The 25,974-nt window shown below is 46.0% G+C and overlaps 1 long non-coding RNA gene across 1 annotated transcript in view; it reads left to right on the top strand.

Annotated features, from left to right (window-relative positions):
* LOC122463085 overlaps window positions 1-25,974 on the top strand; it is a 62,073-nt gene continuing 36,099 nt past the window's right edge. The window contains exons 1-2 of the long non-coding RNA XR_006286067.1: window positions 1-171; window positions 965-1,088. This is a non-coding gene — a long non-coding RNA (uncharacterized LOC122463085). The remainder of the gene's footprint in view (window positions 172-964; window positions 1,089-25,974) is intronic.

Genomic DNA, 25,974 nt, shown 5'->3' with positions numbered 1-25,974 from the left:
TGCTGCAATAGGTTGCACAGGTGAAGGAGTTCTAAGGGGCCTGTCAGAAAGGCTAGGAGCCACCCGGAGGAATCTCCTCAGCAATAACCTGGGAAAAGGGGCCCAGAAAGATGCAACTGCAGTGAGAGAGGAGTGTGCAGCTCCATGACAGATACTGGCAAACAGGCAAAGGTAGGTGGCAGTCCAGGGGGCCAGTGGGGAGAGATAAGAAACAGGCTGGAGCTGCTTATCACAAGGGTCTTGGGCTGGAACCCAGAGGAGAGGGTGGGCCTGAGCTCTCCTAACAGGAGCGGTCTTGGGAGTAAAGGGGCAAGGGCCCTTGAGCCTACATGGGGCCTGGTATGTGGTCACTAAGGCTTTAGGTTTTCATTTGGGCCCCGGAAGGGGTGAGGCTGTGAGTGTCCCAGTCAGAGGGATGAGTCACAAGAAGGAACAGACTAGGGTCAACAGAAACTAGAGGGCTTCTGTGCCATGCTCTGCCACAAGGGGGGCACCCCAGCTGGTGACTGAGCCTTCTGTGGGCTGCATAGTGCTAGCTGGGGGGTGCAGAAGGTGCAGTGGTTGATATAGGTTGGCCTTTAAAAACCCATGGCTGGGGCCCAGAGGGGGTGGGTGCAATGACTTTCGTTTCCCTGAAGAGGGGGCACTGTGTTCAAACGCTTAAGAAATGCTGCTCCCATGGGACCGCTTGGAGAAAGCATGTTTTGAATGACCCCGTGCTCCAGGAGAGACGGAGGGGCTTTGGGATGGGCAGCAGGACAGGCACTTTTCATCTCTGCGTCACCAGTTTGAGGCCACCCCAGGGATGGAGAGAATGAAAATTGCTGACATAAGGTGGCTTTAATCCAGTTCCTGGCAGACACGTGTCCAGCTCCCAGAAATCTCCCTCTAATGGGCAACCTTGTTGGAAGACTTGGCAGAGAGGCTGAGGAAAGTGAATGATCCTCTCCCCTCTACTCCACAGGTGGCTTCTCCAGGGTGGCATTGACGTCCTGCTGCTGGGCCTGCAATGGGGCTAAGACACTCCATCCTGCTGCTGGAAAACTTCTACATCCATAGCTGAGCACCTTATGGCCCCCATTCCTGTAGTAAGTGAATACCTCACACCACCCCTGTGAAGCAGGGCAGCAGCGATGACCTGTGCCTGCCAATAGTGGGGGGGGGGGGGGAGGGTCACAGAGTGAGGGCAGCCAGCTTCAGCAGAGTTACTGAGCATGCTCAATCCACGTGAGCATGCTCATTACAAGTCAACCCGGGGGGGGGGGTGCACCTGACCCCTATATGTGTCATGTCTGCAGGGCGGCAGTTATCCCCATTGTACAGATGTGGAACTGAGGCAGAGAGGAGCTAAGGTCACAAAGGGAGCCTGCAGCAGAGCAGGGAAATGAACCCAGGTATCCCAAATCCTAGACTAGCCCCGTAACCAGTCACCTGCCCTTCCTCTCGTTGGTCTCTGGAGCCAGCACAAAAGGCTTGATCCTGCACCTACAGGAGGACAATTCCTGGGATGCTGAGCCCCCTCATCTTCCACTGACTCAAATGGGAATCAAGGGTGCTCAGCACCTTGCAAAATCGAGTGTGTCAATCATTCTTCAGGGCTGTCCCTCTGGCACGATCCACTTCCCGTGCACTGAGGCCCCAACTCAGCAAAGCACTTTAGCACCCACTTAAGTCCCATTGAAGTCAATTGTCTGCCAGGCTCCATGTGGGCACAGGGGTCTGCAGGAGTGAGGCTCTGTGCAAGGTCAGGGAACTTTGTTTGCCAGCTAGGCCACCTTCTGAGGCATCCCTGCTTATGCGTCATTCTCGCTAAGGTCACAAACCCTTTCCCTGAAAACTCCATTAGGTCTGCTGCACGTCCATGTAACACTCTTCTTTCATCCTGCGCCAAGACAAGGGTATATGTAGGGAGGGAGGGTGGCTGAAATTATTATTTGTATCATTTCTCTAGCACAGCGCTGCAGATGTCCACCCGGCTGTGCGGTAGGTGAAATGTGTGAGCCAAAAGTCCATGACTGGAGCGGCTTACAGTCAAAAGGCAGGAACTGAGAATACACAGCAGAGCAAATACTGAATGGATTGCGTGCTTGAGTCAAAATCCTCTCTCTCTCTCTCTCTCTCTCACACACACACACTGTCAACACTCCATGTTAATATGTCACTCACTTACAGCTACTCCAACAAAAATGTATCAGCCTTAATAGGCTGAGAGTATCTGAAGACAATTCTGTCCTTTTCCATAACAGTAGCCAGGGATTTTTGCAAACCTTCTCTGAGCCTATTTAGGAGCTTTTATTAAGGCCAAGAAAAGGCTTAGTGAGTTGCCCATCTTCAAGATCAACAGTCATCTGCTTGCCGCTTTGTCCTGCCTCCCGCGCTCTGTCGGCTGGCTGGCTGGCTGCCATGCCCCCTGTATGTATGACCAGGGTTGTCTCTGTAGTCTGCGGGGGGGGAGGGAGGGGGGGAAATAAAGAACCAAGGCTCCCTTGAACAGACATCAATTAATGAGATGAGGGGCGGAAGCGGCTGAGTGTGTGGCGGATCATCTTGCCACAAAGAAAAGTAAAATAGGGCCCCTACGACTCTAAGCCCTGCCTGTGCTCTGTTTTCATTCTCTCTTCCTAGTGCAGGAGAAGTTGCTTGCAAGGCGGAAATCACCAAAGAATGCTGGGCTGCTTATTCTGCTTCTGGATTTGTGTGGGCCACTTTCAATTTAGGGCAGGTCACCCTAGACTGCTACTCCAGCCAGACCTCAGCATCTTGAGAAATTAATTAGGAAGAGGAAAGCTACTGGGCTGGGGAGCAGGGGTGGGGGAGTTTCCACTCAAACCGTCAGGGCTGGCTGCTACTAGAGAAGTGCAAAGCAACAACAGTAAGGTTGTGATTTTCAGATGAACCTAAGGCCTGGATCCTGAAAGGTATTTAAGTGACTTCAGGGACTTTCAATGGGACTTCAATGCTTTTGAAAATTCCACCCTGAACATTTACCCTGAACCTGAACCCACCAAACTTTTGGGAGGTTCTAAAACATTTGGCCAACTTATTCGTCTTCCTTTTCTCCCTTCCTTGCCCCGGGACTAGAAGAAGTGTCCTGATACAGCCTGTTCTCAGGCTGACTGAACTGAAGCGAGACGGAAATGAAAGGGAAAGTTTCAAGGAGCTCCTATTGTTTGATGTTGACGAACCCAAGCATTTGTTTGGCTTCTGACATGGTGGTAACTGTTTGTCAACGCACTGATCTCTGCCTCCCTCAGTCATCAAGGCAATATCAAAGAGATGCATTATGTTTATTGGTGGCAGCATGGTTCAGTGGCTAAGACACTGGCCTCAGGATCTGGTTCCTGATTCTGCTATTGATCTGCGGTGTGACTTCATGTAAGTTACTTCTGCTTGGTTTCCCCTCTGTGTACTGGTAACATCTTCAGGGCCGGATCTGTCTGAGTATGTTTGTACAGCGCCTAGCACAATGGGGTCCTGATCTCATGCCTACCAAGCCTTGTTGCAATCCTAATAAACCTTGGGATCTTCCTGCACTCATTACTTCCCCAGGCACTGGAGTACCAACAGTGGTGAGAAGTACCTTCGACCACTCCCCGGAAACCCCGCTTCCTTTGAGATGAGAATCTGGTCCCTCCAATCTATTAATTCATCTACATGCTATGCTAAGGTGGTAACTCGCTGAGCGGAAGATAGAGGAGGAAACATGGAAACTTTCCAGATGTATAAAATGCAGCAGACTGCCTCTTTTTCAGGGAAAAAAACTGCCCAAGAATATATTACATGATTCCGCGGGCCTCAGGTTCATATCTGGTGTTTATTCAAGGCTTTGGTCTTGCCCATTAAGTCATTCAGTGGGTGAGGGGCCTGGTCTATAGATTCGTAAGCCAGCTGGGATCATTAGGTCATCTAGTCCAACCTCCTGCTTATCACAGGCCATTAAATTTCACCCAGTTAACCCTGCATTAAGCCCAATAACTTGTGTTTGGCTAAAGCTGTGTCTACCAGAAAGGAATCCAGTCTTGAGCTGAAGACAGCAAGATAGAGATTCCACCTCTTCCCTTGGTAATTTGTTCCAACAGTGAACCATCGTCACAATTAAAATGTGCAACTTGTTTCTAATTTGAATTTGTCTGGCTTTAGATTCCCACCACTAGCTTCTGTTCTCCTTTCTCCACTATGTTAAGGAGAGTCCTTTAACATCCAGCATCTTCTCCCGAAGAAGGCACTTAGACACTGTACACAAGTCCCCCCAGTCTTCTTTTTGGTAAGTTCAACAGAGTTCTTTACTTCTCTCACAGTAAGGCATATTCTCCAGGCCTCAAATCATTTTTTTGTGGCACTTTTCTGCACTCTCTCCAGTTTTTCAACCTTTTTTTTTAAAATGTGGACACCAGAACTGGGTGCTGTATTCAAGTGTCGTGCCTCCAGTGATGTCTATAGAGGTAAAATCACTTCCCCACACCTACTCACTACTCCCATGTTTGTCCATCAAAGGATCGTGTTAGCCTGTGTTACTGCAGCAGTATAGTTGGAATTCACGTCGAGCTGCTTGTCCACTAAGACCCAATCACACTTCATACAGGAGAACCCCTCTCTACCCATGATCCACTGAGGAAGGTTGGTCAACTATGTGTCATCAAAACACTTTTTCAATGAAAAATGACTTTTCAACCAAAATGGAAAACTTTCATTCTGGCCAATTTTTTCCCCAATGACAAACTGAATTTTGGGGGGTGGGAGGGAGAGGGGGCTGGTTTAAAAACAAACAAACAATTATTCAAAAATGGCTTTTGAAATCTGATATTTTTGTCTGGCTCTTGTTGTTGTTGTTTTTTTTTTTTTGCTGGCAAACCAAACAAATATATAGTCACAAGAAATTTTGGAGGAAAAAAACCTTTTCTTTTCAAGGTAAAACTATTTGACATTTTTGACCAGCAATCTGGCTGAAACTGTTGTAATTCTTTGGGGCAAGGCAGCTAAGAGCACTTGAAATGAAACTTGTGAGAGCTGGAATTAAAAATACTCTCAGGTATGCATCAATTTCTGGTCTCTTTCAGTTTAGGTTTGAGTATATAGGGCCTAGAAGATTTATGGGGCCCTGTTTTGGTGGCAAAAATGAAGAGACCTGCTAGTCGGACTTAAAAAAAATTGGGGAGCTATATTTACAATACTCTTTGCAGGGGAAGATCTCTACCAAGGCAGAAATAGAAGAGGGGAACTATACTTCCCTCCCTGCAAACTTGTAGCCAAGGTTGGGAAATTGTAAAGAAAGAACTAGCGAGTGGTGCTAGGCAGCAAGATGCTCACTCGCTCTGTGGATATCTTTATTAAAGGCTAAAGCCAGATGTGCATGGGGCAGGCACCCAAGAAACTTCCTCCCAGTGATTGGACTCTCTGGGATGGGGCCAGGTATAACCCCGCCCTTCTGTCCCAGCGTTTGGGTGAATCTACTGCCAACAGAAGTAGAGGTGGAGGAGTAGGGTGAGGTCAGGGCCACAGCGTAATCCACCCTCAGCACCTGCAGACTAGTGTGGTGGGAGAAGGTAGCGTATGTTGCATCCTGTGAACAGGTAGAACCATAGGGTTAGGAGGGACTGTAAGGGCCAGGTCCCAAGATGTAAAGATCCAGGGGCTGGAACCCAGGTCTGCAGAGCTTGGGACAGCTGGTAGGCCCACAGTGCCAGCAGGAGATGCAGTGAGGGCTGCTTCTTTAGGGATTCTGACTCTTGAAACTGCTGCTGTTGCATAGCTCCTACTGAATCTCTCCCCCACCAAAGCGTAACGACTCAGGGCCGCATTGCCCCGCGCGGTGTGCAGTCATTGGCACCAGCGCAAAGTGGGTATAAATTGCTGCGGTTCTGATCCGATGTCGTGTTTTGCATGTACCTTGCACATGACCGCGTGTGCTACAAGGGCAACAGGCCACGAGCCGCCTGGTCTCGCTTGGAGCATTCAGAGCTTCAGAGGGGAGTATGTGAGATGCATCATCATAGTGATGGTGTTCACAACCCGGCATATTTCACTGGTATATTTTGTTTATTTTCGGGGAGGAGGGATTTTCTAAAACACTTAGGGGATTCAGATGCCCAATTCTCATTGATTTTAACAGCAGAACATAAAAGTGAGTGCAAACCCTAGGGAAATATTTATTTGTAAAGGCTCCTCCTTCCCCAAGATTCTGCTGCCTGGCAAGACTGTAGCACAAAGTGCAAAAGAGTATTTATGTACCGACGGCCGAGTCTTTGTAGTGTGCAAATGATTCAGTTCCTTTCTTTTGGCTGCTCTAGCTAAAGCAGGTGCCTTCCAGTGGAGCCATCTAGTGGTGCGGCCTATGCTATGGTCTGGCACCAACATTTTCTCAGACAACAAATCTTTCCCCTCTTCAGGCAGTAAAAATACCCCGGAGTCTCTTCCTTGACTACTGCAGGGGCAATCATCTGGCAACAGCTGTATCCTGAGTTGTGGGTACAGAGTAATCAGATGTGCGCCTCTAAACACAGAATTAACAGGATTGTTTATTGATGGCACATGCCAACAGTCCCTGAAATAGTCCTGAGAGACGGCAAGAGTGAAATAAAAAATAAAACAAATGACCGAGATGTAGGTGATGTTTTAGGAATATGCTCGCCGAGCACTAAAAGCGCCCCCCTGTGATGGGATGTTCACCCCACACCAGCCTTGAAAGGGTTAATGGGGCTGAGATGGGGCCAGTTAACATGGTTGGCCCCACCTGAGGGGAATTAGGCTGGCTCAGTAACCCCTGATTGGGAACAGAGCCCAGCTGAGAAGGAAAAGGCAGGGCTATGGTAAGGCCAGGAAGTTGGCACAGAATGACAGGAGGAAATCGGGGGAGAATAGAAGCCCTGGGGGAAGAGCGTACCTAAGGGAGGGTGGCAAATGAATCGGATAGAGGCAAAGAGCCTGACCGAGATAAAGTAGGAACAGCCCAGGGAAACAGTAGCAAGGTTTGGGACTGTGCAGAGTTTGGCTGCTGATTGTAGGGTCCCTGGGCTGGAACCTGGAGTAGTGGGTGGGCCCAGGTTCCCCCACCATCCACTGGGTAGGTGGCACAGATAAGGCAGTGGGGCAGAAGACTGCCTAGGACAGTCATCCAGTGGGACTTTGACCCCTCAAAGGGAAAACCTGCAGTGACCTGGCTGGAGGGCCAAACCACAAAGGGAGAGCCCCCTGAGTCTCAGAAAGAGAGGTAGGTGGGCATGTGAACGAATGTCCGAAGTGGGAGCTGGACCTGGAAAGACCTAATCCCCACAGTGGCCAGAAGGAGGCTTCCCAACAGTGAGTGGAGCTGATGACATCCCCCTCTCCAGCGCTACCAGTAGAAACACCATTTTTCATGCTCTTTAAGGTACAAAGGTGAAGGTTCACTAGAGTTGGTACAACCAGTGCCATCCTAAGGGAGTAAGGCCCTCAGTATCCTGGGGAAGATACCTCCCAAGAGATGGTACCACTGCTTGGACCCTCATAGGATTTCCACTACAGTCTTTCCTGTGACCCCATTGGAGGTCTGCCAGCAGAGAGGATATGCTCAATGAGTGCATTCTCCAGCCAACTTTGCCATGTGTCCCCTTCCTGGGCAATGCCACCCACATTTTGGGCTGTGCTGGTCTCCCATTGTTTCCCACGCTCTCTAACAGAATAGTCTGCAGCCAGCTCCCACATCCTCCTCCCATACGGGAATTGACTTCAGTGGAGTTACATATTGTATGTGAAGTTAAGCACATGGATAAGTCTTGGCAGGATCAGGGCCTCATTTTATGGGATTTTTTTCTTTCCTGTAGATTTAGTGCCATTATTATACAACTCCCAGGCTTGATACTCCATGGCCCTGCCCCTTGTGTAGGTGTAAATGCTATTATCCTGATCTGCTGGTGTTTTACACGCACTTGCCTTGAAAGTGACGGAAAAAGTTGCGGGGCAATGGCGAGTCAGACCCGTTGCTTTTACTCAGGGTATGTCTACACTAGAAAAGCTACAGCACTGCAGCTGTAGCCTATAGTGTGGATATTTACTACATCAATGGAAGGGATTCTTCTGGCTCTGTAGTAAATCCACTTCTCTGAATGGTAATAGCCAGGTTGATTGAAGAATTCTGCCATCCGCCTAGCGCTGCCTACACAGGGGCATAAGTCAGCTTCACGATGTCTCTCAGGGATGTGAATTTTTCACCCCCCGGAGTGACATAGCTAGGTGGAGCTAACTTTCTAGGGTAGACCAGTCCTCATTCTCCTACAGAGAAGGAAAGAACCTTCTGGACATGTTAGTTAACCAAATGGTTTAAAAAATATCCATCAAGCGTTGTGTTTAAAAATAACTCCATCTATTTCCTATATGTGCACCTCATCCTCTGATCAGACCTGATATTAAAGCATGGTGCAAACAATAGCTACAGAGTACATATAGTCCTGAGCTCAAAAATATTTCTCATGTTGATTTAGATTTTCTAAAATTAATCTGCCAATAGTTTAGTTCATGCACATGTCTGTTCTTTTTAATCTATTAATATACAGCATTGTATTTAAATAAGCTCTATTTTTGTCCTCTTATAGAATGTCTTCCAAGGAGGAACTAGAAAGCACTTTGCAAACATTAGCTCTGTCCCCTACTGAAAACTTATTTTTGAAAGTCTAAGGTGGAATTAAGAGGTGCACGGGGCTTTTGCTGAATTTCTGTCCCGTGGTGAGTTTCTCCAATTAGTTAATTAAGTCTCATTGCAGCCTTTTGAAATGGGCAAGTATTCTTACTGGCTAGGATCTGTTGTATTAATTTAGATGGAATAAAGGTGTTAACACTAAACAGTGTTAAATAAGATTGGGAGTTTAGTATACAAAGACCTCAGCCAGCTTAGAACCATGACAAACACACCATTAAAATTCCTTTTATTAAAGATACAGAAAAGAAGGAAAGACTGTGAAAGCATTTGAAATGGAAAGTATTAAGTAAGGCTTTCGTTTTCACAACATCTCTTGTTCCCCCCCTCCCCCCACATGTTTGACAGGGTCTTGGAGGGTATCAGAGATGGTCCTAACTGTCCTTTGGGGAAAGAGAAGAAGTTGGCTGAGATGAATTGGCGCTGTTGCTGTTACAAAGGCCCATCCTATTTTATCACAGGTGGTGTTTGGGGTTCAGCGGGAGCTGATAGGGGTGGCAATGTCAGCTGGAGCCCTCTTTCTGGCTGGAGCTGGTCAGAACATCTCCCAGGATTCGGACAAAAAAGGTCTGGGGTTGCAGGAGATGGTGGGGGGTAGCAGCCAGGATGGTGAAGTTTGCTTCCGTCGCCTCCATCCGCTCTTCCTTTTTCATCTGTTCTTTTTGTCTCCCCTCCCACCCAGACCCCAAAGTCTCTTTCTTTAAGGACCCACAAAGGGAATTTTGTCCACCAGTTAGGTCTAATGTCTGACACCAGTTTTGGTTCATTGACTTCTGCCACCACATCACCTGTTTTAAGCAGCATAATTTCAACCTTCTGTGGATTATATCAATGTGGTCCTTTTGGTTTAGGCTGATAGTTTCTTTGACTGGTTTTCTTGCACCTATTCCCATCAACATTTGTTGTTCTAGATTGTGACATTTTATGATCTTTCATATACTTTTTACAACTAGGGTAAATCTGTAGGCTTAATTATTACAACAGATCATCTGGGCATGTCTCACCTAACCAATTCCCTGCCACTGCAAGGGCCTCAGGCACTGGTGTGCCTTGGTTTCTAGTGCTCTTTCCCTGTGGCACACACAATTCTAATCTCCTGAGGACCAAAATGCTTTGGTTTAACTGAAGTTATTGAGCTCTGCATAGGGGTATTTGTGTGAAATGTAGTGGCTTGTGATGTGCAGGAGGTCAAACTAGTTGATCTAATGGTTCCTTCTGGCCTTGAACTCTGTGAAACTTTGATGCTCTCTCCATTTAACAGAAGAAGAAACTGGTTTAGAGGCTACATAGCAAGTCAGTGGCACAGATGGGGCTAGACTCTGTCTGGTGCCATAATGACAAGCTCAAGCTCACCATACTATTTCGGTTTTTATACTGTTAAGAAATAGGGCCACGTATGTTTTATATTTTGTATATAGAGGTAAAGCCATGAGAAATACATTGCTTCAAGGTCTGACAAACTCAGCCTCCCACTGCTTCTCCTGTTGGGTGTCCATTCATGCTTCGACAGAGCAGATGTGATGGTTATCACTTCAGCTGAGGCACCGGAGACTGAAGCAGGGACCTCCAGACCTAAAAGCACAGGTTGTTACAGCTTGAGATAAAGCTCTTTAGTTGTGCCTACAACAAAGGGGGACCTGTCTCTCTCTGATGCCCCCACCGGTGTTCAGGGACTGACCTAAAAAGATCCACAACACAAGATACTCCTAGCAATAATAATTTGAAAGGACTTCCAAGTCATCCTAATTTGGAAAGCATCTTGGAATGGATACGATCATTTGAAAGGTATGGTAGGGAAAGAAAAACAATATTTCCCTTCCAACAGAAGTCTTGGCTAAGATCCTCAAAGCTCATGAAATCAATGAGATCAATATTTGAACCAATCAATCTTTGAAGATCTGGGCCCTTGTATGAAAAGAACCCTATGTATGATTTGCCAAAACCTGCCTGTCTTCTCATTTGACCATTATCTTTCAATGCTCACAAGACCATTAAAAGATGTGACAGCTGGTATTTTAATTTTAAACAATATATGGATATATGATGATACACTTCAATATTCCTGGACATTCTATAACAGATTTAAAAGTAACTATACTTGAACAAAAAAACTTCAGAAACAGACTTCAAAGAGAAACAGCAGAACTAAAATTCATTTGCAAATTTAACACCATTAATTTGGGCTTGAATAGGGAGTGGGAGTGGCTGGCTCATTGCAAAAGCAGCTTTGCCTCTCCTGGAATTGACACCTCCTCATCTATTGTTGGGAGTGGACTACATCCACCCTGATCGAATTGGCCCCGTCAACACTGGTTCTCCACTTGTGAGGTAACTCCCTTCTCTTCATGTGTCATTATATAATGCCTGCATCTGTAATTTTTCACTCCATGCATCTGAAGAAGTGTTTTTTTTACCCACCAGAGCTTATGCCCAAATAAATCTGTTAGTCTTTAAGGTGCCACCCGACTCCTTGTTGAATATATGGATATGTCTCTGTTTGGAATAAAGGCATAATAAACGTGGCCACTAGATGGCTCCAGTGAGAGAGACCTGTTGATATTATGCCAAAAAGAACTAGCTACCTTTTTCTGGCACCAGGGATTCTTCCCAAAGTCTGAACGCTCTCACTAATCCTCGGCTTCTGCAGCTCAGCATCCGTCTCGGTTTGGGGCTGTATAGCCTGTTTGATAGCAGTTTCTTGTGCCTTGAGGGCCTTAATGATTAGAGGAGGCTTTTCAAGCTAAAACAACCTTAACACAGGGAGGGTAATGGGAAAATGCTTTCGCCATTAGATGCAGAGAATTGAGGCCAGTGCTGGGCAGGCATTGAAGTCTGTCGCAGGTAGCACACCGGTTGTGCATTTCCAGACAATCAGTGCATGATGGGCCCAGATGGCACCCTCGGAGCCAAACACCCCTACCCATGTTCTGGAGGGGAGGATGAGTTAGAATCCAAACCTGGATCTAGATCTGAATTCCCCAGATCTGACATGAAACGTGAACCTCAGAAGCTATGTGATTTCTTTTTCTTTTGAAACACATAAAGGGCCAGATCCTCCTTTAAAGTCAACAGATCTGCTCAGATTTACAGCAGCTGAGGACTTCTTGGGCCAGAAGTATAATAAATCTTTAGAAGTCATTGTGATGGTCTTCAGCCCTGTATTCACCCCTCCATGTTACTGTAATAACATTTGCACAAAGTATGCCTTCCGAGGTATCATCTGAAAACTCATAATTTGCTGATCAATATTGTCCTGATAAAATATATATGGCAATATTATAGGTAAAGTTATAAGATTCCACTGTATGGCGTTATTAGCACATGTTCCAAACCCCAGCCCCACCTACACAGAAATTGGCAATCAGGTCTATCTCAAACAAAGAATGTGTAATCTGCTTAATTTGCGTTTAAGCAATAAACAGAAGAATCAAGCACAAAGGGAGTTCCAAGGGGTGGATAAACCATCAAGAGATAAACAGTCAAAAGCGAGGCTGTCCCCTGAATTTCAGCAGGAAATCTTTTCTAAGGGCAGGGACTGACACCATAAAAATGAGGGACAAACACCCCAAGGCAGCCTTCCTCCCGGCTCTCACTCTGTCCATTGACTGCACCAGAAGGAACCTAGGAAGCAGCCATGACACAGAAGAAGGGCCCTGGCCTAGAGGTTTGGTCAGGAAGAATATTGAGAGCATGTGGTGAGAGAACCTTTGCTTTGAATGTATCAGTTTAAGATAGGCACTAGTGGTGGTTTAGCTTTATTTCTCTTGTACTCAGTTCTGACTTTTGCCTCTCATTACTTGTACTCATTTAAAATTGCTCTCTTTGTAGTTAATAAACTTTGTTTTGTTGTATTAGCTAAATCAGTGTGTTTGTTTGGGAAGCTCCATTTGGGGTAACAGGATTTGTGCATATTGTTTCTATTACTAAAATGATGGACTTTATAGGAGCCTGTATTGTCCAGGAGAGGGGGGACCCTACGAAACATACATTTCTGGGGAAAAGTCTGGGACTGTGAATGTGCTGGGGGAACCTTGCAGAGTAACTCAGGCTAGTGAAAGCCTGAGTGTGACTAGTAGGTTGCAAGTGCACACATGCCGAGCTCGGAGTGACTTACATGCTAGACGCTGTTTGTGGAGGAGTGGGGGCAAAACCAGCCAGGCAGGGTAAAGGGCACCCCAGATTAGGGGGCAGGGCTGACACTGCCACTCACTACTCTAGATATTGTACCCGGGTATAGGTCAGATGCATTCTGCCCAGTGTGGTTATTTTGAAATGGAATTTAAAAATGAATGACAAGGTCATTTGTGTGGCCTAGATGATCAATACACTGATGAAGAGGCATTGACAGGCAATCAGAAATTGCCACTTGTGTATGATCATTTGTTTCACAACTGCACGAGTTTCTTCTGGTTAGGTTCCCCAGCACCCCGCGGTCTGAACAGTACACACCATCTGTTGGATACAGAGCATGGGATGTAAAAGGGCCGCATGCTTTGTGGTGCCCATGAGCATTGAGCTGAAACGTATTTCACTTACGGCTATAGATGGACTAAGGAGGTGATGTGTTACAGGGGCACCGACCGAGATCAGGCTAGGCACGTAGTAAGACACAGTCCCTCCTCGGAAGAGCTTACAGTCTAAAGAGATAAGTGGTGCGAGAGGAAACAAAGGCATCGGGAGGAGAAGTGACTTGCCCAAGGCCTCAAAGCAGATCGACTGGGAATGAACACAGATCTTTGGAGTCCTCATCTAGTCCTTTAACCACAGGACCAAACTGACTGTAACTGAGGCAAAATGAGTTACACCATGGGAAGCAGGCAGAGAATCAAGCCCCCATTGTATCCAGGCAAACTCGCCCTTCCGGTGATATGCACAGATCTGATGCCATTCCACCCCAGAACTTTTCAAGGCTAAGTTCTTCTTGGGGACTAAAGCACCTTTCATCTGGGGCTATCAGAGCATGGGTGGGAGAACTGCGACTATCTGAGTTCCTACGCAGCATAATTGTCGGTCCCAGGATAATAGAGGCAAAGTGGGCGAGACAACATCTTTTATTGGACTAACTTCTGCTGGTGAGAGCGACAAGCTGTCTCTCTGTTATCCTGTTTGGCAGCCTGGGCACTGACCCCGATTCTAATCGCTACATAACGCTGGGCCACCTGTAAGCCTCAGATCAGTGGCATTCCCCCAGGGGCCAGTCTGGCTTGCTGTCTCGGTTCCCTCCCCTGCCTTGTGGGGTTAATAGCACCTCTCGGAGCTATTGGGAGGCTTAATTAGTCATTGGGTGTAAAGCGCTTTGAAGATCAGTCGTGCTGCGTAAGTGCTAAATGCCATCAGTGCAGAAGGCCTGTGCTGTCTTGTGCTACTGAGGGAGTGAGAACTCAAGGGCAGGGAATGGAAATCTCCCCCCCGGATGCTTCTTCGCCTGTGGAAGGGGAGTTGAGGCCTAAAACGGGACCTTTAAAGTACATGGTGCTGCTTGGTGCATATGCCCCATTGCCAGTAGAAGTTAAAGGGGCACAAAGAACAGACCCACTTTGCAGGGGGTATGGGGCTGGCTGTTAAAATGACCACAAGGCAAAGACATGGGGCTGGTGGGTTACTGTCCATCCCCTGCTCCATATAAGAGAATTTACTTTGATGCGCACATGTAGCTTAGGTTTCAGAGTAGCAGCCGTGTAAGTCTGTATCCTCAAAAAGAACAGGAGGACTTGTGGCACCCTTAGAGACTAGCAAATTTATTTGAGCATAAGCTTTTGTGACCTACAGCCCACTTCATCGGATGCACGCAGTGGAACTTAGTAGATATGCACTTCTGAAGGCAGAATCTGGCTTACCTTTTCTGTACCTCAGTCATTGGTGGTCAGCACCTGTCGTAGACCTCAGGTGTTGACCACGGAAAGCTACAATTTGCACCTGTTGTGCTTATTCCCAGCTTGAAACTGGATTAAACTCCATCAATGCAATTTCTGGCTGTCTCATCTACACTTGCGCTTTGCCCTGGTGCAGCTACCCCAGTTGCTGTCCATCATTGGCTAAACCAGGGCTCACCCCAGTCTAAAAAAGGGCGAGGATGCCCTTGGCTAAGAGCACTGCAGCACGGCTCATTCAGGAAGGAGTCAGTCTTATGCCACTCGTAAGAACCCTCCTTACTTTGGCAAGTGGCTGGAGAGGTTCCAGAGGAAGTGTGAGCCCAGCCCTGTTTGATTGGAGGGATGATCACTGCGGGACCAGGCCTCTGAGTTTGGCGGGGAGACGTACATAGGGAAAAATGGGAGTGAACTCACGTCTCCTCCTAAAAATAATTGTTCACAGCACAACACCTCGGCTACAAATAACTGCCTATCGTGTTTCAACTTATCCTGGTTTGGTGGCTGCTGACTCTGTGTTTTTGATGGGTTTCACTGATTTCCTCAGGGCCGTTTGCTTTAGTGAGTGCAGCACAGATCCTCAGCCGGTGCCAGCCAGCTCAGTGCCATTGAGGTGAAGAGAGCTAGGCTGGCTGACACCAGCTGAGCATCTGGCCTACGACTTTTAACCTGGGAACCCAAAGCACCTGTAAAGAAAAGGGAGTTCATTGACTATTTTGGAGACCGTCAAAGAGCCAATGGTGGAGAAGAGTGGTCCCTAAACTCACTCCACCCTCGCTGGGAGCTTGGAGTGGGTGAGAGAAGGAAGGCAAGAGAATATCAGACCCACACCCCAAATGCTCTGCTATTGGTTTTCCACGTAGAGCAACAGACCCCAACCAAGGCTGGTGCCCTGTTGTGCAAGATGCTTTCACCCTGACCACACCACACGATCCATCGTCTACAGCCAAGCTCTGCGATACAACCGCATTTGCTCCAGCCCCTCAGACAGAGACAGACACCTACAAGATCTCTATCAAGCATTCTTACAACTACAGTACCCACCTGCTGAAGTGAAGAAACAGATTGACAGAGCCAGAAGAGTTCCCAGAAGTCGCCTACTACAGGACAGGCCTAACAAAGAAAATAACAGAACGCCACTAGCCGTCATCTTCAGCCCCCAACTAAAACCCCTCCAATGCATTATTAAGGATCTACAACCTGTCCTGAAGGATGACCCAACACTCTCACAAATCTTGGGAGACAGGCCAGTCCTTGCCTACAGACAGCCCCCCAGCCTGAAGCAAATACTCACCAGCAACCACATACCACACAACAGAACCACTAACCCAGGAATCTATCCTTGCAACAAAGCCCGTTGCCAGCTGAGCCCACATATCTATTCAGGGGACACCATCACAGGGCTTGATAATGTCAGCCACACTATCAGAGGCTCGTTCACCTGCACATCCACCAATGTGATATATGCCATCATGTGCCAGCAATGCCCTTCTGCCATGTACATTGGTCAAACTGGACAGTCTCTACGTAAAAGAGTAAATAGACACAAATCAGATGTCAAGAATTATAACATTCATAAACCAGCCGGAGAACACTTCAATCTCTCTGGTCACGCGATTACAGACATGAAAGTCGCTATTTTACAACAAAAAAACTTCAAATCCAGACTCCAGCGAGAAACTGCTGAATTGGAATTCATTTGCAAATTGGATACAATTAACTTAGGCTTGAATAGAGACTGGGAGTGGCTTAGTCATTATGCAAGGTAGCCTATTTCCCCTTGTTTTTTCCTACCCCTCCCCCCCCGATGTTCTTGTTAAACCCTGGATTTGTGCTGGAAATGGCCCACCTTGATTATCATACACAATGTAAGGAGAGTGGTCACTTTAGATAAGCTATTACCAGCAGGAGAGTGGGGTGGGAGGAGGTATTTTTTCATGCTTTGTGTGTATATAATAAGATCTTCTACACTTTCCACAGTATGCATCCGATGAAGTGAGCTGTAGCTCACGAAAGCTCATGCTCAAATAAATTGGTTAGTCTCTAAGGTGCCACAAGTACTCCTTTTCTTTGTGCAAACACAGTGTCCCTGCATCCGATAGATAAGGAGTGGAAAGGGAAATAGAGGCTCAGAGAGGAGACATGATTTGCCCAAGGTCAAGCAGCAGCAGTAGCATGGAGGCACCCTGACCCTCAGCCCAGTGCACTCTCCAGTACGCCAAACTTAGGGGTGCCAATTTTGGTTGGCTGTATTCCTGGAGATTTTCATTACATGACATTATCTTTAATTAAAGATTAATATTTAAGTCCTGGAGACTCCAGGCAAATCCTGGAGGGTTGGCAACCCAAGCCATACTGCCAGTCTGTTGGGTAGGCAATGCAGCCTTTCTGAAATGCTTGTTGTTTGGGAAGGGTGTTCAGGCTCCTCTGTGTTAGAAGGGGGTCCCCAGCCACACCCAGACTCCTACGAACGTTCTGCTGGAAGAGAGAAACCGTTCAAACTTTTTTGGCCTTCCATGATGTCAAAACTCATTGATGCACCTGATTTCCCAGCTGTGGATATAATTACCACCAGAACGATTAAAATGACATTGAAAGCAAGTTGCCAGATGTGACCTGTCTTGCACCGTCCCAGAGAAGGGACTTATTACAGAGTTCTGCCTCAAATGTATTATGAATTGTGTCTTATATAACTACGGAAGGCTAGGACACTTTTATACTAATGTGCCAAGTTAACATTTCTGTTCTTGATTACACCTTTGATTTCAATGACTTAATAGCTACAAACTCCATTGCTCCTGACAGATTATATGTACATGGAGCAGGGTGAATAATTGATTTTTTTGAGTTCTCTGACAGTTCTGGAGGTGCGGGGGAGAAATTTGTTTCAGCTCAATCCAAAAACAACATTTTAAATAAATGTTGGTGAATTCAAAAGTTGGGGTTTTTTTTAAGTGCCTCGTTTGACCCAAAATGAAATGTCTAATTTTGATTTTGAGCGTTTTTTAACATTAACATTTTAAAAATTAAATTGAAGGAAATTTTCAAACAAAAACCGGTTTTGAATCAAAACAAAAATGTCAAAATAAAACAGTTTGGTTTTGGGAGGATTTTTCTGTTTGCTTTTTCAAACTAAAGCAGGCAGATTCAATGGGAATTTACAAAATGTTTTAGTCAATCTGAATCTACAATTTTTGACCAAAAAAAAAAGTTTCAGTTGAAAAATCTCACCTTTGTCACCCGCATGCATCCTCCTGAAACGAGGGCCAGATTTTCAAAAGAACTCAGAAGGCATAATGGGGGGCAAATCTGAAAAGAGATCTGCATTAGAGAGGTTGGAAAATGAGGTTTTCTTCATGATAGTTTTTTTCATTCACAAATTGAAATTTTTCAGCAGAATTTTTTTTCTTTCGTTTTGGTTTCCCATCAGGCAATCAAAAAAATTTGAAGGAAGCAGGTGTGCAGATGAATATCTGAATGCCCTCTTCATCCTCCCAATCTAGGACAATATGTATTTATAGGGTGGGATTTATTCCCCTCCATTTTTCTTGTCCTAGACTCTGCTTTCCAACTCTTGTTATTTCCCAACTTGGTCCCATCCCCATCTGGTACAATCCCAAGGGATAATTCATCCTCTGGCACTGGTGAAATAATTCCTTTCTCTCTCTCCACTTCATTCCCTCTGTCCCCTGAAATACACCTTAGATTGGAGCTCTTGCAGTTTGAGGCAACCTGGACAGGATGTGGGGAGGAGCCAAGATCTGGCATGAGCTCAGAGACAGCAGGAGCTCACAAGAACCAAATCCCAGCAGATGACTCCCAGAGCCTGGGCCTTGCACCCTGGAGGCATGGGAGCTCAGAGGGGCTGAGTCCCACACAGGTTCCTGGGGAGCAGGAACCCAGTCCTGGCACAATGCTTAGAAGTAGCTGGGAAGTACATGAGGACAGGAACTGAATCCAGTGTAATGCTTGGAGTGAGCTGTCTCTCACAGGACTCCCATCTCTCCCAGCACTCGTCCAGAGCTGCCGCTGAGTCGGTCCTGGCCTTTTCTTTTTCTGGTGCCTCAGTGGAATGATGATGATGATGATGAGAATAATGATGAAGAATATGCGTTAAAAGGGATCATGGATAAGGAAGCTGCGAAAGGTGAAATGCAGACTAAAACGGTAAGATGTTTTATGGAGACATTTCAGAGAATCAAGTTGAATCTGTTCTGCTGGGCTCATATTGCCTTCAGTACCTCGCTTTAACCCTTCGTATTTAGCCTGGAGATCAGCCCTGTGCTGCAGCACTGAAGAAGCCCCAACTTCTCACGTCTCTTTAAGAGCAAAGTTTGCCTCATTTCTCTCTTATTAAGGCCACTAGTTCCAGTGGGGGTCTGTCGTTGCCCCTACAGCAGTCACCAGGATTTGCGCTTGGGACCTTCACAGCGTCATCACACAGACTTCTGCCACTTGAGCTAAAGCACTGACTTCATTAGATGGTGACAGTAGTAGGCTGTTATTCTCCACCCACTAGCAGGAAACATGGTGCACACTTTGCATATATATTATATGTGCATTAAACCAGTCCTTATTAAAGTACTGGGCAGTCAAATCTAATCTAAACTAATCTATTCACTATCTCTGTCTGACTGTGTGTGTATTCTGCCCATCACCAGGGCATCTGATTGGTACGGTATGCTGAACCAGCTTGGACTATTACCGTAGCATATTGTAGCATTTCCTGAATCAGACAGTTTCTCCCCCTCACCCTTCAAACTAAGGGCTAGGTTGTTTCTTTGGGCAGAGCTCTGGGCAAAGGTGGTACATAGCTGCACTGCCCCAGGAGTAGCATCAGGGAAGTAACTGTGAGTCAGTGTCACAATTTGCTCCCTGTTCCCTTCATGGTCCAGGACGGACGTAGCCTGCTGCAGTATGTTGCTAAATGCGCAGTCCTTACCCCCCAAGAGCTCAGCTCCAACTCTTTTGCTCATGGGGGCTGTATATATGAGGCAGCCTGTTTATCCCTGTGCCCTGACCTAAAGTCTGGGGCTGCCATGCCAAGGTGGGTCTGAGTGGGTCTTACTCCCCCTTCTGGCTGCGCATGGGTGTGTAAGGCTGGGCCATGATCTAGCTGTAAATCAGAATGCAATGATGAATGCGATGGTCTCTGAATGAAAACTTGCTTTTATGACAAAGCTCGGGAAAGGGAAGGGGACGGAGGAGCTCTGCAAGTGTCAAGGTGAGAAGGAAGAGCTATGTTCTGAGATGTAATTTCTGTCCAAATAATTTTCTCAAGCTATATAAACTTTCTTTATTTAAAATAAATACCTTCAAAAACACATTCTGTGTCCCCAGCTCCTTGACAACGTTCCCAGTAACAACTTTCGCCTGCACTTATCCCTGAGCCAAAAGCGAGCAGTTTTACCTCCCCCCTCCCCCACTATTAATCTGAACAGTAAATTTCCTTGAGCAAAGTTTCCTGGTCCCAGACCACAGAATGAATGTAAGTAAACAAGGTGTACAATAACAGACTTGTGTTAGGGCAGGTTTTTCAAGTGGCCTCTAATATCTAGTGTAAGTTCTAAATCTCTCCACACTATGGAGGGGTTGGTGTGTGTGTGTGTGTGTGTGTGTGGAGGGGAGCAAATGATTGAAAATACCTCTAGGTAACTGTTTGAAGCAACCTGCCTCATATCCAGCAAAAGTGGATCAGGTGTCTAATGACCAAAGAAATCAGGTGAAAAATCAGTGCCTGGAGTCCTGTCAAATTGAGGCTGAGCTTTCCAAAGCAACTAGTGATTTTGCGAGCCTCCATTTTTGGGAGTGTCCAACCTGAGGCACCTTAAAGGGGGCCTGACTTTCAGAAAGTGATGAGCCCCCAGCTTCTGAATACCAGGTTCCTATAAGGTGTCTCTAGTTGGGCTCTCAAAAACTGAGGCAGCCAAAATCACTAATTGCTTTGAAAACTCTTGGACTAGTTAATCTTCAGGATTCAGACCATTAAAAAAAAAATCCTCACAAGGAGCGGTAATAAGAAAGCCATAAGAGATGTGAAAGACTTCCAATTCATACCTGTACATCATAGAGCAGTGAGTTTGAAGACTGAGGCACTCTGTTTATATCATGCAGAAGATGTGCAAATTGCTCTGCATTGCCTCAGTAAAGTGTCTGCACTTGGACCCAGAGGGATCATCTCAGGGGTGAGAGAATTCAGTGTCCTTGATGCATTCATGCTTTGGTGTTTCTACTGAGTCTGCTAATAAGAGGGTCGCTTGTGGTGAGAAGGCTTACTAGGAATGGACCAACTGTTTTCATAGACCATCAAATGGGTCACAGCTTTCAGTTAAGCACTGGCCAGGAGAATTTGATCTGACATATCAGAGGTGGATACCAGAGCCCATTTCTCTACCCTGAGCTATCCAGTTCCTCTCATCAAAGGGCTTCTAAGATGGACTATGGATGTTCTCTCAACGGGCTTCTGTTCCTCCTTGGCTCCTTTGGCCTGTCCTGGTGAGTTGTGCAGATAGACCCATACCAGGACACCTCCAGTATTTCTGCATGTCTGGATGAGGAATGTGGGTGTTTTAGCCCTTTCCTAGCTAATGAACAAATTTTTGGTTTGGTGTACGGTGGCGTGTGTAGAGTAGTATGGCGAGGACAACAGAAGCATCCCTAATCTTTTGCTTGCCAGTGTGGGCATGTCCATCCATTAAATTTAATAATGAATAGTCAATGGAAACAATGCACAAAGGGAATGAGAGGAAAGACAATGCAGGATGTTTAACGTTTCAGCCCATGGGGGAAGCTTATCCATGAAGATTTTCCATGTCCAGGGGTCAAAGGGATGGGAGGGGAGTGAAGCTGGTGCAATAAGATTGGCAGTAACTGGTTTTCCAGCCATCACCTCAGACCCAGGTTCATTTCTTACCTCACAGGCACTGAAGAAGGATCTTTCATGGAGAAAGCAACAAGAAGAAAGTCAAGGAAAGCGTGGGCCCCTTACTTAATAAGGGAGGCAACCTAGTGACGGAGGATGTGGAAAAAGCTAATGTACTCAATGCTTTTTTTTGCCTCTGTCTTCACGAACAAGGTCAGCTCCCAGACTACTGCACTGGGCAGCACAGCATGGGGAGGAGGTGACCAGCCCTCTGTGAAGAAAGAAGTGGTTCGGGACTATTTAGAAAAGCTGGACGAGCACAAGTCAATGGGGCCGGATGCTCTGCATCCGAGAGTGCTAAAGGAGTTGGCGGATGTGATTGCAGAGCCATTGGCCATTATCTTTGAAAACTCATGGCGATCGGGGGAGGTCCCGGATGACTGGAAAAAGGCTAATGTAGTGCCCATCTTTAAAAAAGGGAAGAAGGAGGATCCTTGGAACTACAGGCCAGTCAGCCTCACCTCAGTCCCTGGAAAAATCATGGGGCAGGTCCTCAACGAATCAATTCTGAAGCACTTAGAGGAGAGGAAAGTGATCAGGAACAGTCAGCATGGATTCACCAAGGGCAAGTCATGCCTGACTAATCTAATTGCCTTCTATGATGAGATAACTGGCTCTGTGGATGAGGGGAAAGCAGTGGACGTGTTGTTCCTTGACTTTAGCAAAGCTTTTGACACGGTCTCCCACAGTATTCTTGCCAGCAAGTTAAAGAAGTATGGGCTGGATGAATGGACGATAAGGTGGATAGAAAGCTGGCTAGATTGTCAGGCTCAACGGGTAGTGATCAATGGCTCCATGTCTAGTTGGCAGCCGGAATCAAGTGGAGTGCCCCAAGGGTCGGTCCTCGGGCTGGTTTTGTTCAATATCTTCATTAATGATCTGGAGGATGGTGTGGATTGCACCCTCAGCAAGTTTGCAGATGACACTAAACTGGGAGGAGAGGTAGATACGCTGGAGGGTAGGGATAGGATACAGAGGGCCCTAGACAAATGAGAGGATTGGGCCAAAAGAAATCTGATGAGGTTCAACAAGGACAAGTGCAGAGTCCTACACTTAGGATGGAAGAACCCCATGCACTGCTACAGACTAGGGGCCAAATGGCTCGGCAGCAGTTCTGCAGAAAAGGACCTAGGGGTTACAGTGGATGAGAAGCTGGATATGAGTCAACAGTGTGCCCTTGTTACCAAGAAGGCCAATGGCATTTTGGTCTGTATAAGTAGGGGCATTGCCGGCAGATCGAGGGACATGATCGTTCCCCTCTACTCAACATTGGTGAGGCCTCATCTGGAGTACTGTGTCCAGTTTTGGGCCCCACACGACAAGAAGGATGTGGAAAAATTGGAAAGAGTCCAGCGGAGGGCAACAAAAATGATTAGGGGTCTGGAACACATGGCTTATGAGGAGAGGCTGAGGGAACTGGGATTGTTTAGTCTGCGGAAGAGAAGAATGAGGGGGGATTTGATAGCTGCTTTCAACTACCTGAAAGGGGGTTCCAAAGAGGATGGATCTAGACTGTTCTCAGTGGTAGCAGATGACAGAACAAGGAATAATGGTCTCAAGTTGCAGTGGGGGAGGTTTAGGTTGGATATTAGGAAAAACTTTTTCACTAGGAGGGTGGTGAAACACTGGAATGTGTTACCTAGGGAGGTGGTGGAATCTCCTTCCTTAGATATTTTTAAGGTCAGGCTTGACAAAGCCCTGGCTGGGATGATTTAATTGGGGATTGGTCCTGCTTTGAGCAGGGGGTTGGACTAGATGACCTTCTGAGGTCCCTTCCAACCCTGATATTCTATGATTCTATGAAAGCAAAGTCTACTACCAGATTTCTGATTATATCTATGGCAGGGGTCTCCTAAACGGTAACTTCTGGGCAAAGCAATCATTGATTCTCAATGAGACTTGTGCTGCTAAGTCATTTAGGCACTTTTGAAAATCCCATCGTAGATCAAGTGGAAAAGAATGCCTCTTTCTGCTTAACAACGGAAAGCCGTATTTTGAGTGAAAGGGATGTAAGGATTAGCTTGACATAAAGGTCCATTGGTGGTTTCCTTGGACTCCACCGGACGGTGATTCATTGTTTTTGGTTATTATTTACTCTGAACGAAAACCCTGCTTGTAAAACTGGTTCTGTTCTAGCTAAGTTGGGAGGAAGGAGCAAATATCAGGTTTCGGCATTAAGGGCCTGATCCAAAGCCCACTGAAACCCTTAACTTCAATGGACTTTGGATCAGATCCTAGGTGTGTGGAGAGTAATCTACTAAGGCAAAAATGAGCTCATGTCTAGCTACGCTTGTTTGATCTATAAGCCAAGAGGAGTTGCCAATTACACAGTCTGGGGGCAGTAAAAGGTCAGAACCTTTTCTGTGCAGTATAGAACATTGAGCCTAAAATGATAGACCATGAGACAACATAAAATAGTGTGAATAAGGGTGAACTTGAGGTATTTACAGTGTGGGCCTGTTGTCCCAGACATTAGATCTGTTTTTGAGGAGATGCGAGGAGAGAGAGCCTTGTAAACCATTTATATTGCCATTCTATGCTTTCTAATATCAGCTTGATTTCTTTGCTCCAATGCACCCATTGTTTATCCTTGAAAGAGGTGTAAAGATCCAACTCCAATTTTTGGCTTGCCTTAACCTGCAGGAGAAAGGTGTCATAGCTAGCTAAACACTGAGCGTGCAACCTTGGCCTGGCCTACGCTTAAAAAGTAGATCGACCTAGCTTCCTTGCTCAGGGCTGTGAAAAACGTCATGCCCTGAGTACCGGGCTTAGGTCAATCTAACTCCCAGTGTAGTTGCATTTAGGTCAACAGAAGAATTCTTCTGTCAACCCTAGCTACTGCCTATCTGAGAGGTGGATTAACGACATAGACAGGAAAACTCCTTCTGTCGATATACGAAGCATCTACACTACAGTGGCTTAGCTGCATTGCCATAGTGGTGCTGCTGTAGCATCGGTAGTGTAGATGTACCCTTTGAAAGCCTTAGGCCTCGTTCACACTACAGACACTTTGCTGGTATAGCTATACTAGCAAAGCCCACAAGTGTAGTGTACTTATGCCAACAGAAGGAATGTTTCTGTCATACTGGTAACACACCTCTCTGAACAACATTAGCGAGGCCAAGAGAAGCATTCTCATGCCAACAGAAGCTGTATCTACACTGGGGGTTTTGCTGATGTAGCTATGTCAGCTGTGGTGTGTTATTTTCATACCCCTGAGTACATCGCTAAACCAGCCTAACTTTGTAATGTAGACCTGGCCTTACTCATGTTGGCTAGAACTTATTTCCATGAGTAGCCCCATAGACCTCTTGTGTGAGTGAGTGTCATTAATATGCACAAACATTTGCCAGTGTGAGTGAAGGGTTGAGCCCATTGTATATTAGATGTAATTAAGTGGTTTTGTGCGATATGACTTTGCTAACGTTTTTGCTTCCAAGGGGTAATTTTCCCCTGGGTCAAAAATCATTCAATGTACTTCCAATTCTTCTTAAATTCTTATTCTTGAACAAATAATTTAAAGCAGCCAACATTGCCCTAACTTTGTTCCCACTGAAGTTAATGGGAGTTCAGGGAATCAGTTTTGAACCTTAGGCTATTGTGCCAGTGCAATACATCACTGCAAAATTAATTTTTCCTAGATTTGAAAGAAAGTATCACATCTGATTTTCCATCTAACATCTATTTTTATTAAGGCAATTAACACCTTGGATCTAAGCACAGATTGTTTCCATACAAATAATATTAGCCTCAGACAAACGTATAATTGTGCATGTGGTTTTGTGGCTTTGCAAAACTTTTTCAAAAATGAGCTTGATGGGCCAAATGCATCTCTAGGATAATTTGTTTTAATTCATCTGAATTTCACCAGGATGAATTTGGCCCAATCTATCAAACTCTCTTCTTTCTAAAACATCACGTATTTATGTTGAATAGAGACATTCCTAAAATGGGTAGCTCCACATTTATTTATATTCTTTGGCCCTGATCTGATTCCCTCTGAACTCAGTAGCAAAATGCCCATTGCCTTCAATGGAGCAGGGTCAGACATCTATACAGTATCCCCAAAATAAAGATCTCTTCCTTGGATCAGTACTGGTCCACTAAGGCCCTGGTTCAACAAGGCACTTGAGAACAAGTCTAGCTTTAAATATGTGAGTAGTCCCATTAACTTCAATGGGACAACTCATGCACTTAAAGCTCAGTACATACTTGAGTACTTTGCAGAATCAGGGTCTAACTAGTTGAGAGACCTATTAAAAAGCAAGAGTTCTGTTGCGCAATGTGTCCTAACTTCAGAGACACCTGAGGGCTAGGATGAGAGGACCGACAACACACTTCTGAGTAAGCACACCTTTTAAATTGTGAAGTGACTGTCATTCCAGGAATAACCTCATCCAGTGTCAATTACTTTAGTATGGACAGCCTATCAGTCAGTGAAAAACACAATCTTTCATTGTAGGCTAACAGATTTTAAAGCTAGAATTGAACCCATTATGAGCATCTACTCTAAC

The sequence above is a fragment of the Chelonia mydas genome, chromosome 15, assembly GCF_015237465.2.
Source record: "Chelonia mydas isolate rCheMyd1 chromosome 15, rCheMyd1.pri.v2, whole genome shotgun sequence".
Taxonomy (NCBI): domain Eukaryota; kingdom Metazoa; phylum Chordata; order Testudines; family Cheloniidae; genus Chelonia; species Chelonia mydas.
Note: the sequence above shows the minus strand (reverse complement) of the source record. Positions and strands in the feature narration are given on the sequence as shown.